Raw genomic sequence first — 17,934 nt, forward strand, 5'->3', positions numbered from 1 at the left:
TAGTGTTTCCCAGATTGTAGTGGGAGACTCTTCATAGCTTGATGTTTGTGGATTAGGCATTGTGGATGATGGTTGCATCAAGAATGTTTTGCTTGTGCCTGACATCTCCACAAATTTACTTTCTATTTATCAGATCTGCCATTATGGGGATGGGAAAATAGTTGAGTTTTCTCCCAATGATGTAGTCATTCGAGAACTACAAGATCCAGAAGTTGTTGTTGCATATGGATAGGTAGATCACAACTCTCACTTATACATATTTGCAGGTTTTGAGCCTTCTTCTAGTAACTCTTTTATTGCACATGCTGATTCATTAAGTAAGCTTTGGCATGAAATATTTGGACACCTTAACTACAGATATTTGTAGCAAATGAATTCTCAAAATATTGTTCTTGGGCTTCCTAAGGTGTCATGCACAGATGGAGTTTGTCTAGGATGTGTTCTTGGCAAACAATATCAAGATCCCTTTCCAAAAGGGAAAGCATTACGGGCTACTGTTCCTCTCGAGTTGGTGCATAGTGATCTTATGATCTTTCCAACTTGTTCTTTTTCAGGAGCTAAGTATGCACTTACCTTCATTAATGATTTCTCATGTAGATCTTGGGTATATTTTCTTAAGTTTAAAAGTGAAGTCTTGGCCACTTTCAAAAATTTTAAAGCTTTTGTTGAGAAGAAATCCTCTCTTTATATCAAGAATCTACACACAGATAATGGTGGGGATTATGTCAGTCAAGCATTCAAATATTTTTGTAGAAAACATGGCATCTTGCATCAACACTATGTTCCCTACACTGCTCAGCATAATGACATTGCTGAAAGGAAGAACACGACATTGAAAGAAATGGTAAATTTCATGATTCAGTGCAAGAACCTTCCATCCTCCTTTTGGGCCAAAGCAGCGAACTGTGCCAATTATATTCAGAATCAAATGCCTGATAAAGCAGTGTTACGTGTGACTCCAAAGGAAGCTTGGAGTCATGTCAAACATGATGTATCTACTTTTAGAGTCTTTGACAGTGCAGCATGGGCCTTGATTCCAAATGAGAAACGTAAAGCTATGGAGAAAAAGAGCCAACCACTATTTTTTGTTGGCTACTGTGAAGACATGAAAGCATATAGATTGTTTGATCCTGTTACAAAGGATGTTTTGTTTCACAGAGCTGTTTGTTTTGATGAGAACTTCAAATACTCATCAGAACCCACTCTCTCCATAGATTACCATGATGGTGTAGGTCATGTTGATAGTTTTATTCTTGATGATCAAGAGGATGATGAGAATCCTCCTCCTGAAGATGAAAATCAACCAGAAGAACAACCACTTATTGCAGTTGATAAGCCTACATAAGAACATCTTAATCAAGAATAAGAGAGGAGAAGCCTTCAACAGAAGAAACGACCTGGAAGGTATGGCTCTGATGTATTTGATTTTAGCTATTTTTCTCCTACTCCCAACAATATTCAGCCCAAGACAGTTGGTATTTCTCTTTTTAGTCATGCCATTTCAGAGGATCCTCAACAATGTTTTGATGTTGTTGGGATACCTGAAAGGGAAGTTGCCATGACAGAGGAGTATTCTTCTTTGATGAAGAATCACACATGGGATCTCGTTCCTCTTCCCAAGGGATGAAAACTAGTTTGTTGCAAATGGGTCTATAGGAAAAAGTATGTTGCAGATGGTACTGTTGACAAGTATAAGGCATGACCAGTAGCTAATGGTTTTTCATCGGTTGAAGGTATTGATTACTCTGAGACTTTTTCCCTGTTGCCAAAATGAATTCCATACGTCTTGTGTTGTCTCTTGCTGCATCACAAAATTGGTTAGTTTATCAGATGGACGTGAAGAGTGCTTTCTTGCACAAAGATTTGCAAGAAGAAATCTATATGGAGCAGCCTCCTGGTTTTGTGCAGGACTCTTCTCTTGTCTGTAGGCTTCGTTGTTCTTTGTATGGTCTCAAACAGACTCCACGAGCTTGGTATGAGAATATGGATAGTTTTCTATTGACTAGAGGCTTTTCTCCTAGTCACTCAAATCCTACAGTTTATACTCAAAGACAAGGAATTGATCTTTTGGTATTAGTTCTATATGTGGATGATTTGATTATTACGGAGAGTTCTTCATCCATGATACAGAGTGTACAACAACAATTGATGGAGCAATTCAACATTACAGATCTTGGCTTTCTGCATTATTTTCTTGGTTTGCATATTCATTAATCTTCAAATGGCATCTTTATTTATCAAAAAAAAGTATGCTCTTGACTTATGTATTGAATAAAAACTTTAACAATAATTATTGCATTTTAAAAGAAAAGTGAAATGCCTCTCTAAGTATTTATTGAAATTAACATAATATTGTGATATTTTATGGACTAATTAGCTAACCATGTTATGTATGAAGTATTATTTTAATATGATTGTATAAAGTATTTATAATTTTCACATATATTACTATATAGATATAACTATAATAATTTGGTAATTTTTAGTAAATATAGAAATAAGATTTTTGAACAAAACCAGATACTAAATTCTCACTTTAATAGGGAAATTATTGAAGTTAAACAAAAATCTTAAAACTTTGCAGCTCAATGTTAAGAGCAAATATAAAAGAATAAATCCTCATGTCAGGGGCATTATTTTATCTTTTGACAAAGAGAGTCATTTTACAACTCAATTTGTAAGTGACATGTAAATATCCCATATGTAACAAAAAATAATTTATTGAAGTTAAACAAAAATCTTAAAACTTTGCAGCTCAATGTTAAGAGCAAATATAAAAGAATAAATCCTCATGTCAGGGGCATTATTTTATCTTTGGGCAGAGAGAGTCATTTTACAACTCAATTTGTAAGTGACATGTAAATATCCCATATGTAATAAAAATAAAAATAAAATTATTTAATTAATATTAACCCATTAAAAAAAATAACTATATAAATAAAGGATTGAAATCAATTAATCTATCAGTGCCTTCGTTTTCTATACTCATTGATTTTCACGTGAGTACCCCCATTGCAAAGAGTCTAACAAACTATACAGTGACGTAATAAAGGATAGCCAACATATTGTCTTGCAGCGTGACAATGAGCATGGAGGGGGAGACCAGGAGGCCCAACCATAGGCCTCAGTTCGCTATAAATTATAATCAGTAATGGGAACCTTTTAACTGTACCTTCGGAATTTAAAGTTTACTGGCTTCTCCTCTTCTTCTTAGTTTTCCATTCGTTATTTGCTAATTTATATATTATGTGAAAGTGTTTCTGAATGTATACCCGTGGACTCTGCATTACAGTGTATTATAACACACTAGATGAAATTTAATTGAAATTTGATTTATAAGAATAAATGCAAGTTTTTTTTGTGGAGTAATTAGAAATTATATATATATATATATATATATATATTTTCGAAGGATTTAGAAATTGTAATTTTATATATATATATATATATTTTTTTTGAAGTATTTAGAAATTGTAATTTGATTTATAAGAACAAATAGAAGAAATCTTAATGTTCTTTTTTATTTATTTTTTGGAGTATTTAGAAATTGTGTTTTTGGCGGATTATTGTTTAAAATGAGAATTATAATATTAAAAGAAATTAATAGATTATAATTATTTTTAATTAAAATAATCATTTAAAAATTGGAAGAAAAATTTCAAAAATATTTCATGGAAATGTGGACAATGAATTGATAATTTAATTTAAAAGTTTTATATTTTTATTTTTTTTGAAATTTGATCCCTCTGCATTCCTATGTTAAAGAGGCCTAAGCTAATTAAAATCAATATAAATAAAATAATATATATACTCAAAAATCAATATAAATGCTCAAATAATCTAGATAGTTAAAACTGAAGGATCACAAGTGCAGTAAATAAAGTGTACCCAACAATTAACATGTTGCTACTGATCTTTTAAGGATTCCAGGCACACTCTTATCGGAGATTGTAGTTACTTCAAAACTACTTTTTAATAATTATGATGCCACCAGTTCCAGTCTCATAGAGATTCGTGCATTGAGTTAGTAATACAAGGTCAACAAAGAATTGCCACCAAGATTCATTAGATTAATTAATCATTACTTAGTTATTACCTCAGAGTTGTGCTAAACCTTGCTTTTGATATTACCCAATGTCCTCCAATCAAAACAATGCATCGGGATTCATAAGATTAATTAACCATTACTTAGTTATTACCTCAGGGTTGTGCTAAACCTTGCTCTTGATATTACCCAATGTCCTCCTCTCAAGACACTGCATGGGGATTCATAACCTTGTCATGAACGCTCTCCATCTTCCTGCGCTTCACCACCATTCCTTGATTACGCCGGGTGCCAAATTTCTCCAAACGTCCACCATCAATGCTGAGAGTAAGTTCGCAATTACTGGGATGATTGTCTTTTATCAGAACTGCCTACCGTCTACCCATGAACCGCCTGCGGATCACTGCAGAGTGCTCGCCACAAGCCTCAATTCTTTACCCATGGCTGGTTGGCTGTGGCAGTAACTGCAACTGTCCCGAATGTTTTCGCCTATAGGGGGCGTCTATTGATGTGACCACCTGCCACTCGCCACACAGCACTAGCAGGTATATCTTCTATTATTTGGCTGCCTCATTTGAGGGGCTCCGTCGTAAGCACGGTAAATTAACTGCCCAACATTATCCCGGGTCACCTGGGAGTGAGTATGGGTCGTATCTACGACGCCAGCCCCTGGCCTACTGCAAGTTAACAAAAGGAGGGGGCTTCAAAACCAGAAACTACTAACAGAAAAAAATATGAAATCTAAAAAATTATGAATCCATGAAATGTTTCTTTCTTTTTCTATGCGCGGGTAGTCAATTCAATACAGAAATACATAAAATTATCCGTCTTGATTCAGACGGCTTCACTTTGACTCTGAAACGTCAAATGTCAAATGGCAAGTTCTAAAGAATCCACATATGAATGTTCTCCCGTGTACCCTACGAACTAAGAATCTGCCCATTGTCCATCCTACAATTCCATTCAATATTCCACCTCCGCTCCTCCAGTCTCGATCCTGATCCTGTATTTATAGGCGATCCCTGTGGGCATAGTATGTATGAATGAAATTATTCCCAGACTGCAAATCGTCCATATATCTCCCATCCCTAAAATTAACTAACAATCCATTGTCACCCAGCGGATTATATAAGGTATTTCGCACTTCGGCAAGTATAGAAATGGAAATGGTAATGCCGTTGCCCATGAAAACCAATGCGTCTGTTCTACTGGTTACTGGTTTCACACTGCTTATGGTGACATTGCTCTTCAGGGAAGTTCCAATGGTTGTAGTCGCTGCTCGTCCTGGACCGCAATCCAACCCACATGCTCCATCTCCACCACGTCCAGATGTTCATTCTTCAGCTGAAAGAGCTGGAGCAGTAGTGTGTCCTCCCAAATCTCAATGCGGCAACCATGTTGCAACTCCACCTGGATGTTGCACTGGATCGTTAATTAAGAAGGATGTCACTCTTCACAGGAATTTAATTTCCTTCCTCAACGAAAACCGTCAGACACGACAAGTTTAGTTTCTCCACATATGTTTTGATGCCTGAACCAAAAAAGTATGTCACCACTAAGAATCCAGGTCTACATTATATATTTTGGTATTTTCTCCCCACTCATCTTCTTTCTAGCAGTTAGCTTATTGTAATAGGATTTGGAAGTTCCATTCATATGATTAACCATGGAAGCTTTTCATTCTTATGAATAAATAGAATAAAGGTTCAAAATGTGCCAGGCTTCCCTGGCTTGCCTTGAGCCAAATTTCTCAAAACCTTATATGCTTTATTTTAAATTATATAAATAAGCCAAATATTTATTCTTTAATTAAAAATTATTTCTATCAAATATGTTTAGATTGAAAGTGTAGATTATTAGAAAATTCTTTTCATCACAAAATTTCAAATAGAAATGGTAAGGTAACCATTATTTTTAATTTTTGTTTTTATTAAAAATAGTATTTAAATATAAACAAAATTTAGAATTACTTTGTTGTTAAAAATTCTAATCAGATAAAAAAATAAATGGTTTTTCTTATATATATATTTAATATAATTTTATAAATAAAAACAATTTATAATTTAAATGTGGATTTTATTATTCTTTATAAAGTTTAATTATGCAATCAAATCAAACATGTATGTTATTGTTTAATTATATGTAATTTTATTCATATAAAACTGAATAATTAACTTACAAAAATACAATCTAAAAATAAATGAATCTATAATAAATAAGAAATAAATGAATCTATAATAAATAAGAAAATAATGAATTCATTGTAATTAAATTTTTTTAAATGATAATTTTTTGTGATTTTACATGATAACACAATAAGGTCAATGCAAAATATGAACACAATTGATACTATGCAAAAGTATGTAAAAGTGTTAACATAAATTTGAAAAATTATTACATACATAAACTTTGTCCAAAGACAAACATGGGTTTCTCTTGGATTGTTGAAGAACCTTTAATTTCTAAAGAGTTTGTACCTACAAATATATTGGGTGGCATTAGTAAATTTTTGAATCTATTATTATCCAAATACAAACATGAGTTTGTCTTGGATTGTTGAAGAACTTTTAATTTCTAAAGAGTTTGTACCTACAAATATATTGGGTCACATTAGTAAATTTTTGAATCTATTATGTTGCAAACACTTGATTAAATCCCCCTTAGAGAGGTATTATATATTTATCTAATATGTAATTGCCTATATGAAGTGTATGTCTTTTATGTCTTCCGTAAAATAAATAATATATAAGATTGACACTACATATATTATATGAAATTTTTACAAATTGATTATTCCTTTGACAAACATTTTTTTCTTCTCTAATTTAAAAATACAAGAAAAACCATTGATTGATATAAAAGTAATTTTATAAAAAATGAAAAATCCAAAACACTATGAAATTTCATTGACTTTCTTTACCTAACTCTATGCATCATCAATTAAACTAAGATTATACTCTAAATACATGGAATTGATCTATCGCTATAACTACTAGATAGATGCCAACTACTATTAGGTTACTATGACATGAATCATGGTCACATGACAAAGAATTAAGACATCACTATAACCAATAGATTCCCACTACTATTGTTGACGAGATAAATTAGGGTTTGAAGTGGTGACCTTTACACTAGTAGTGATGATTCCGTATAAAAGATATAGATAAAATTTCCTATGGTTATTTCTCTTACTCTAATTATAACAACATGTACCTTAAAACAATCTCATATAGATAAAATTGGCCATGGTTATTTCTCTCACTCGAATTATAACAACATGTAGCTTAAGACAATTTCTTCTTAACAAAAAGAAGTGATTATTAAGGAAACTTAATTCACTAATTTAAATGAGCAACACATTTATTTTATTAAAGAAAATTTTAACCTTGGATTTGTCAAGGGTGGAGAGGTTTCATATTCTTGGAAGAGAAACCTATTTTACAATGGATAACTTGAATGAAAGTTGCACAAGTTTGAGACTCTACGGAGTTATGAATTTATGCATCTTCTTTCCATATATGTGTGTGTATGTACCATGTATTACCTTCATAATTAACATGGAGAATTATACATCTCAGTAACATACAAAAAAATTATTTAAACCATAAGAAATTTGTTATTTCCGTTGATATATTTTACTAAGAATACAATTAAAATAGTTTATTTATGGTCCACAGTTTCCACATTGAAATGATTTCTGGCTATTAATATAGTTTTAAATACATATGTGTGTGTGAGAGATATTTCTTATCAATATATGTAGTTAAGGATTTGTGTGTGTGTAAGTAGTTGATATTGTTTATCGAAATATGTAGTTAAGGATTTACTTGAAATATTTTACTTGATGTTTATACTGAAATATTTTATTGATGGCCAACTATAATTATATAAACATATATGAAGTTGGTATTAAATATATTTATTAACATAACCATTCAAATATTTTAATTAAGGCTCACATTAAAATTAAAAAATAAAAATAATTACACATCTTCATTATATTTGAATGCAAAAATATAATATTTTTTTAGTTTCATTTACATTATTTATCTACTAGTATATATGCATGTTGATAATGAATTTACCAAATGTAGAAAAGTATCAAATCTCTTGAGATCCAAACCTCTTTTAAAGTGAAAAACATGAGAAAAGGTATGCACCTCTATCTCTCTCTCTATATTCAATGTTTAAATTGCATTTTTGAGTTCATAAATGGATACAATTCCTTGAAAATTCCTTTGGCCACTTGAAATGTGTGTATTGCACAACTTATATTTCCATTCCAACAATTCACTTTTGAATTTCGAGGAAAAATTATGGAAAAATATATATTGACAAATGGAAAATGACTAGAATGTACAATAGTGAGACTATTTCAATTTATTTTCACTGCGGAATTTATTTTCGCCATGGAAAATGTTCATTGAAAATGAACTAGTGTTTACACATGAAGTTGAAAAAATTTCCCATTGGAATAAGTAATATGAAACCTAGGATTTGATTAGGTTGTTTGTTTCAAATAACATGTTGTTTAACCTAGACAAATATACCACTCCAAAATAAAGCTTGGATAAGTTGGTCTCTCTATTTGGAAAGGTCAATGAATTCCATGCTTTAGAATTAGAAGCAATAGTAACAAGCATAGTACCTACTGAGTATGCCTCTATTGTGGAGTACCTTGGAAAATCCAAGTTGTTGGTGGACAAATTAAAAGGATGCTGAAAGTAGAAAAGGAATGTATTTTTGTATCTTATCAAAATTAGAGGGACCTTTTTAGGTATTTTCTTCTACATTTCATTCAACTATGAGTTTTCTTGGAAGTACATACAAAATTGCTAGTTTTGAGACCATCCAAGATCACATCAAGTACGAAAGATATAAGCCTAGATGTTCTCTCTAGCCATTCAAATGTTTTTCTTCTAGCTCATATCTCCCTAGGTAAGCACAAATCCAAGTTCCTAACATAAGAAATATTTTATTTAATCCTTTGAGCCTCTATCTAATCCTAAACAAAATGCTATGTCTAAACCTTAATATTCTAATACTGATGGATATTAACCCAAGATAGAGAAAAAGAAAAAGAAAAAATCATATGAATCTTATTCTTTTTGTTACAAGTCTAGGCATACTGAAGCAAAGTGTTGGGAAAAACTGGATGCCTTAGAGGAAGCCATGAAGTAGTATATTTACACAAATAAATCAAGCATTGCATCCACTCAAGCTCAAGAGTTATATTTCTTTCCATATCACTGATACTTGATTCAAGAGCATTACATATTATGACTCCTTGTCAAGATTTTCTTCCCTCTAGATCTCATAGCTGCATTTCACAAATTGTAATTGGAGACTCTTCTTAGCTTGAAGTCATTGGGTTAAGTATCATGAAAATTGGTTGATCAATGTATAAATAGCATACTCCTAATTCTTCATATCTTTACATATTTATTATTGATCTATTATATTTAGCACTCCAGTGATGGGAAAATAGTTATGCTTTCTCCCCAAAGCTTTTGTTGAGAAGCATTACTCATGATCCATCAAGAAATTACACACTGATAATGGGTTAAATATTTCAATTAGGCACGAATTTTTTTTTGTAGATAACAAAAAAATCTCCATTAGTACTTTGTTCCCTACACCCTTAAAAAAATAGTATTGCTAAAAGTAATAATTAAACACCCGAAGAGATGGAAAATTGCATCATCTAGTCAAATAAAATAACACCTTCCTTCTAGGCCACAAAAGCTAATTGTACCAATTATATTAAAAATTCGATGATTCATAATGTAGTTCAACATATGATTCCAATCAAAACTTGTACACATGTGAAGCCGAATGTCTCTTCATTCAAAGTATTTAGTAATCCTGCTTGTGGATTAGTTCTAGATGAAAAGTGTAAAGCCATGGAAAAGATAAGTAAAAGTATTATATTATTGACTATTGTGAGGACATGAAGGCATATATTCCTTTTTATCTTACTTCTAAAGAGGTCTTGTTCTTAAGAGATGTCGATTTTGATGAGAGAAAAAAATATTCTCTTTCCTTAACTTTTATTGTTGATAATTGTTCTAATCATTGAGATGGTTTTGTACATATCAAATATTAATAGTGTTTTTTTGGATTTCATTAACCAACCACATATCAATCTTCAACACGATAGGAAGCGGAGGATTCTAATTAGAAATAAATCACTAGATGCCCACCATTCGGGAGGATACTTAGTAAACGAAATAAATTGGACATATATTGCTATGAGGAAACAAATTTCAATTATATTGCTTCAAATCAATCAAAGTTGGGAGGAATATCTAAGTCATGCCATTTTAGAACATCCACAATAGGTTTATGATGATGTTGGAATATGTAAATGGGAAGCTACCATGACAAACGAGCATTCGATCATACTTGAGATCTTGTTCCTCTTCGTAAAGGACACGGGTTTATTTATTAAAAATGGGACTAAAAACCTAAATACATTGAAAATGGATTTGTTGAAAGATGTGAGGCACTTCTTGTGGCCAAATAATTTACATGCGTTTAATGGATTGATTATTCTGAAGCATTTTCTCTATTACCACGATGGATTCCATACATCTCATCTTGTGCTTTCTCTAGCTGGCACCTAGAGAAAGTCAATTTACCAGATGGATGTAAAGAGTTCCTTTCTACATTGAGATTTATTGTTATTTTAGCCATTTGTCTTTTTTATAATGTAGTCATGTTGTTCTAGTCTTCTCTTAAAATCCAAGCATAAATATTATTGGTTCTCTTTCACCATCTTCGCTAGATCATTCTATTTTCTCTACAATCTATATAATTTGAGAGATAAAAGCATTTAAGTGCAGCTATGAAATTTCATCATAAATGAAATATCCAATCCTTTTTTGATATTTTATCATGGTTTCATAAAACAATATTTTTCTTCATTTAGAGTATTACATATTATTGCAAGTGCTTATAAATTTTAAACCTAACAACGTTCTCGTAACAGATGATGGGGAGATCATGTAGGCACTTTCTATATAAACCATAAGAAATTTATGTACCACAAGTTTACATGAACTTTGCACCATTAGAAAAGAACTAGTATAAATCCATTTCACCTATGGATTTAGCAGATTTTGAGATGGATCAAATCTCTTAAGGTTCAAATTTTTTCTAGAGTGTACAAATTGGAAAACAAAAATGGTTTACACCTCAAAATATTTAATCCTTTTGGGTGCTTGATAGATCCATGATTAAGATGGATATATATTGGCTCTCTCTCTCTCTTATATATATATATATATATATATATATATATATATAGAGGAGAGAGAGAGAGAGAGAGAGTGCTTAAATTGCATTTTTTAATGCATAAATGCACCCAATACCCTAAAATGTCTTGTCTTGAAAATTTTCTTGGGAAGTTTGATTATGTACGCTACACAACTTAAACTTGCAATTCCAAAAACCTTTGTTGGAGTTTAGACTACAATGAATAAAAAATATTCTTGAAAAAAGAATAAAATTGTAAAATAGTGAAACTACATGAAATGTTTTAATTATAAGATTTTTTTTCCAATTGCTTTATTTTTTGAACCATATATAATATTTAAATAGAATTGAGATTAAAATATTTAACTTTTCATGGGTCTTGAAATATCATATTTATGAACTACATTGTCCATATATATATTTTTTGTTATACATATACTTTTAAATGCATGTCAATATTACTAACCTTGCATAACCCTCAATATTGAAATATTTCAATGATGACTCATATTGAATTTATTATTATTATTATTATTGTAACATATTAATTTCATGTTAAGAATTTGATGAAATGCATATCTCTCTCCTATTACTCTTATTAGGAAGTAGTTGAATTTTTTCACACTCAATTACTTGCTTTATTTGAGCATTGAAATATTTTATTGTGATCAACATTAAAATATTTTTTTTTTTTTTTTATTTTCTCCCCGATCAAGGTGTAGGAAACAATGTCCCAGGGGGTTATCTCAATTGGTGATTGAAGTAATGTGAAATCTATGAAAAATGAGAGATCCAAGGTTCAAATCCCCCCAATTGTGGCACAATTTACCAGAGGAGGACAACTCATAGACCACCAGAGGTTTGCTAGTATTTACGTGTCACCCAGACTATTGCGTTCCTCTGTGATACAAAAAAATTAAATATGTAAGAAACAATGCAAATGGATTGGGGTGGGAGGGGGGCCAAAATCCTGCCACCCCACTACCTCCCCTCACATTAAAGAGAGGGAAGTGACATGGGTATCCTACCCATTTATTTTTGCATGTATTCACCCCCCCACATTGAGATAACAACTCTCATTCTCATTGTGATATTTTGGACCTTCTACCACATATCTGTATTTTTTTGTAGGTTCAATGGTGTTTCCCAACCATAAGTGCGATACTTTCATCACAACATTAGTTTTTTGGATGTTATGGTGAATGTAGGACATGGTCCTCCATGTGTTGACCCTCATTATAAACCCTAGGACAATATTCAATCTTGGAGCTAAGAAGAAGTTGTAGTGGTGGTTATTTCTAGGATTTGGAAGTAGTCATGGTGAGGGTTAGCTCCATAACTCATGGTTCTTGGAGGAGAAGAGTGTATTTTTGTAGTTTTTTAGTGCTTGGTGGATTTTCATTCTTGGGAAAATTCTCTCATGTTTAATATTGAAAAAAAATTCAACCTATTTTTAAATGCATGGTGGAATATAGTTTTTATCCTACAAAGGGTCTCGATGGTGTTGAAACATCTTATAATGCCTTTGGTTTTATAGTTTACTGACCTTTCCTTAGATGTTCTTTACACATCCCTTCTCTACCATTTTTAGCTCATCCCATCCCTAGGCCAACTTGGAAGAAAGGGGTGAAGATACTTTTTGATTCTATCTTTCTTTCAATTGATTTCCTCATTCTTCTTCCCCTCTACTATGGGTTCTCTCTCACTAGACTTATTTTTCCTTTAAGCATCATTCCCCATTGGTCTATTTGTTCTCCCATGGAGACTAGATGTCAAGGCCCTCAAGGAAGGCCTTGAGCTAAAAAATTATCTTAGATAGCTATGGCTATATTTCATTCATCCACTCCATCAGAAATCCAAGAGGAAATCCATCAATTATGAGGGTTAACAACTAATGATCACCTAGCCTATTTTGAATATGAAATTCAAGCATAAGTAACTAGTTGGGTTCGAAAACCTGACCATACCAAGGGAAGATGTAGCCAATAAATTAATTCCATCACCCTCCATTTGCAACTGAATATGCTCTTGGCAAGGCACTCAAAGCAAAGTACAAGGACTAAAATCAAATTATTGCATGCATCAAAGTAATCCAACTGTTTCAATGCCACTAGCACCTATGCTTAGTCAGACTCAATCCCTACCTAGCACACATAGAAGGTCACCTACAATGCAACCTCAATCCTCCAGCACCAATATCCACAAGAGTCGAGGATATGGCCACGATAATATCCACTGATAATTAATGCTATCCCAACATTTTTTCTTATGTTTTACTTTCGAAAAATTGGTTTCTTTTTAGAAGATTTATAGCTAGATATAACTAACAATTGATACATTATATTTTTGTCAAAGTATATGTGAGTGACTTAGATGTAGGCTAGTAATATACTTAGATGGTTTTGCATAATAGATCTCATTGTTGGTGGTCTAGTTTCCCTTGTAGAAGACCACAATGGTGTTCACGACAAACAATGAGTTTTAATTTTGTAAGGAAGTTATCTTGAGGAAATATAAAACTTAACTAACATATATATATATATATATATATATATATATATATATATATATATATATATATATATATATATATATATATATATTCAAATAAAATTCTTAACATGGATCATCAAATAGTTTATTTAAGTTTCATAATGAATATTTAAAAAGGTGTAAGAATCATACAACTTCCTCATAACAAAAAATGAAAGATAATTTGTTTTTAATTAGTTTATCTCTCTCTTTAAAGTTCATATAAAGGTATATACAATTGTACTACTTATATGGAAATAAAAATATTTTATTCAAGACTAAGAATGAGAATAAAATATTTATTTCCATTTTCATTTTTACTATAGCGGACATTGTTTTCTATTTATACAATATTTTATTTTTATTTTAAAAGAGACACATTTTAAAGGTTGAGCACGCAAAGAATTACACATATCCCTCATATTGAGCTATAGAATACACCTCTCTACGCAATCATGAGCTTCTCCATAAATTATACAATACTTTTATCTATATTAATTAGTATATAAAACAAATAAACAAAATCATATTAAAGGAAATTTATGGAAATTAGAAAAATGAATTGCATTAATCTAAATAACATTTTTATTTTTTATATTAACCTTTTAAAGAACCTATAAATTAATCTATCTAAATTAAAATGTTCCACATATTTACATAAAATGCTTAAATTATAGAATTACAAATATATAAATTAAATTTGAACTCCATATATAATGTGCATGAGAGCCATGAAAACCAAAATACAAATATAATGTTAAACTAGAAATATATTTTTAAAAGATTTATTAGAAAACTTTATTAGACATTAATAATATTTTTTTGGGATGCCTAAGTAATCAATTGAATACAAAAGATGGATAAAATGATTTGTCTTAATTTGCACAACCTAACATTGAATCTCAACATCAAATGGATCATGCTAGAGCAAGTTCTAAAACATCCAAATATAAATGTCCAAGCTCATGTACCCTACAAAGGAAGGCTCTACCCATGGTCCACCTTTCAATTCCATTCAATATTCCACCTCATAATAACATACAACAATATCATCCAAAACTATGAATGGAGAATGAATAGGAGAATAATGAATCCTTTGTACTGCCATTTTTTTAAATGCTAAATTCTTATTATTTTACAATGTAAAAGGCTAATCATCCATTTATCATTAACATAATTTATATTATGGATAATTCTAGACAATAATCTGAAAAATTGTACCATACATAAATGTTATCCAAATTTGGATTGGAGAAAGGGTTTCTCATTTCTAAAGAGTTTCCACCTAAAAATATTCACAAATTGACATGGATTGGGTCATATTATTAATGTTTTGAATCTACTATGTCACACAACTTTGATTGAGTCACCTCAGAAAATAATTATTATATTTATCTAATACATAATAGCCTCTCTAAAGAGTTGTAACAACCCCTAGCTGATTACCTATGTGCAATGTCATGAGACATGTATTTCAAGTTGAATTTTGAGCAAAAACATAGCGATGGGTATCACTAGTGATTAATTAATGGATATGGAAATTAGAAAAGGCATTGGAAAAGGAGAAATGGAAATAATTGGAATTTTATTTATGAAATAAAGGAAAATAGGAGAAAGGGGAGATGAAGGGTCACAAATTTTCATGTGAAGAAAATTGAAGGAAACATGGAGGAAAATGAAGAAAATATAGGCCTCAATGATAAAAAGGCTTCCAATGATCATTTGTTAGTTTTTTGATAGTTTTTCGGTGGAGCTCTTATCTATTCTCTCATTCTCTCACACTCTTCAGATGTAGAGAAATATTGGAGCACTTTGGCATACATTGGATTTGGAGAAAGAAGGAAAAGGAAAGGAGGAGATTACAATGGAATTATTGTATTAGTTGCTACAGTTGGATTTCTTTGCTGGTAACAGGTTTCATGTATGATTTCCTTTTTTATTTTTTAATGCATATATACATGTGATTACCTAGTTATGTGTTGTCATTGGCATGGAGGATTTCCTAGATTGACAGTGGTTTTATCCTTTCCTTACAATTTCTGGGATAACCGTGTTGTTGTCGGTTTTTTCCACTTGATTGTTTTTTGATTGATGGTCATAATTCCTTATGGATGTGGGTTTGAACAAACACTCTGGAAGCCTTGGAAAAACTTGGGTTGAGTTACTATTCCTCTGTCCTAGGTTGGGACAAACACTCTGGAGCCCTTGGTGGGTTGAGTTACTAGTCCCTGGAGTAAGTTTGGACAAACGTTCTCAAGCCCTATAAGGATATGGGTTGAGTTACTAGTTCTTAGACCCTTGGACAACTTGAGTGGAGATCGATTTGGTTGGTGTTAATGATGTTCGACCATGAAGTGGAATCATTAGTTGAGCATTGAGGTGGTTTGGCCTCTAGAAGCCCTGGTTCATTTTGTCTTGCTTTATTCCATGAGATTATAGATTCATGCTTGGAATATGGAACGGGGTTGATTCGTTGAAAGATATATTTGGTTAAGCCCAATCTATGGTCGGGTTGCATGTGGAAGTCCCTCACATGGTTTGTATATTCATATGTTAATAAGAGATATTATTCCACTGTGATTCATGTATATTTATAGTGATTGCATTTGCAATATTTTGGATGAGTTTCCATGGTTTCTATGTTGGTTATTTTTTGGCTGCATGTTGGTTATGTGATGTGTATTACTTATGGCTCTTCACAAGTTTGATGAATATTTGAATGGTTCATGAATGCATGGACTAAATAGTGTTTTTGCAGTTATGTGGAGAGGGAATAGAGCCTTCTTGGTGATTCTCATATCAATCTCATAATATTATGATCAAATATGAATTCATGACCTGTAGCTTACATGTTCACCATATCTTCGACAAAATGACTATCATGGTTAGGTCAGGTTAGGTCTACTTCTTTTATTTGAGTTTGAATGTTTAGCTTTGTTTTCATGTCAATAATGATTCTAAGAAGTCTTAGGAAGTTCTGGGCAGTGGTTTAGATTTTGGTATGGAATTGTGACTTAGATCCTAGGGCCACACCCTCTAAACTGGGAAAGTTGGGTCAAAACAACACTCAAACAGAGTTATGGATGTGGTTGGAGGCCTTCAACCACACTTAGGCCTTGTCATGCATGTGGTTGCGAGCCTAGATCAGTGAAAAGGAGACCCAACTCATGCTTTGGTGACCTGGGGTGGTTCTTTGGCCAATGAGTGTTCCTGTAGCCATGAGGGACATTGTGAGTTGTCAGTGTGTGGTTAGTTTAGGCCCCACTTCCTTAACTAGAGCTTGGAGGTCGGGGCATGTCATAGTAATCTCTTCATATCATGTTTACCTACACTGGATGGTGAACATGGATAAATGTTGGAAGGGGTGGTTACAACTTGGTATCAGAGCACCCAAGTTCAACACATGGATTAGATGGGCATAATCTATTTGTCATGCATGCGTGTTTATTTTCTATGTGTTCATTATCCATGCATTGTGATAGTCCTTGGTGTAGTTGTGTCATCATGTAGAGGTTGATGATGTTGATGTTGAGATGATTGATATGTTGATTTTATTATATATACATATGTCGTGCTAATCCATATTGATTGTGTAGATGAGATAGCCTCCCCTAAACTTCACTAAGGTATGTTTGATCATGTTTATATTTGGTTTATCTGACATGGTATGTTTTTAGGAAGAATAAGATCAAGATGACTAGCAGAATGGTGGACTATAGTTCACGTGATTCTCCCTACAGATTAAACTAACAACATGGTGATGAGTACTCCCCTAACAAAGAAGATGCATTGAGAAGTTTGAAAGAAAATATCATAAGTTGTGAGGCAGATAATGATAGGATCATTTAGTCACAAGAAAGAAGTTCTAGAGCACAAGAAAATAAAGTGGAAATTAATGTCATCATCCTTAATATTCTATCATATTTTCAAAGACAAGGACCACTTAGGATTAGTCATGGGCAAGAGGAAATGACCAATGGGGCATATGGAAATAGATCTCAGTCAGGATACAAGTTTGATAGGGATGACATGGTCAGAGATGGTAGGTCCTTGGAAACACCTAAAAAGAGGGGTAATGACCATGGGTTCTATTATAA

The sequence above is a fragment of the Pinus tabuliformis genome, chromosome 1_2, assembly GCF_031772625.1.
Source record: "Pinus tabuliformis cultivar Carrire ecotype Pingquan chromosome 1_2, CPIR1, whole genome shotgun sequence".
Lineage (NCBI taxonomy): Eukaryota > Viridiplantae > Streptophyta > Pinopsida > Pinales > Pinaceae > Pinus > Pinus tabuliformis.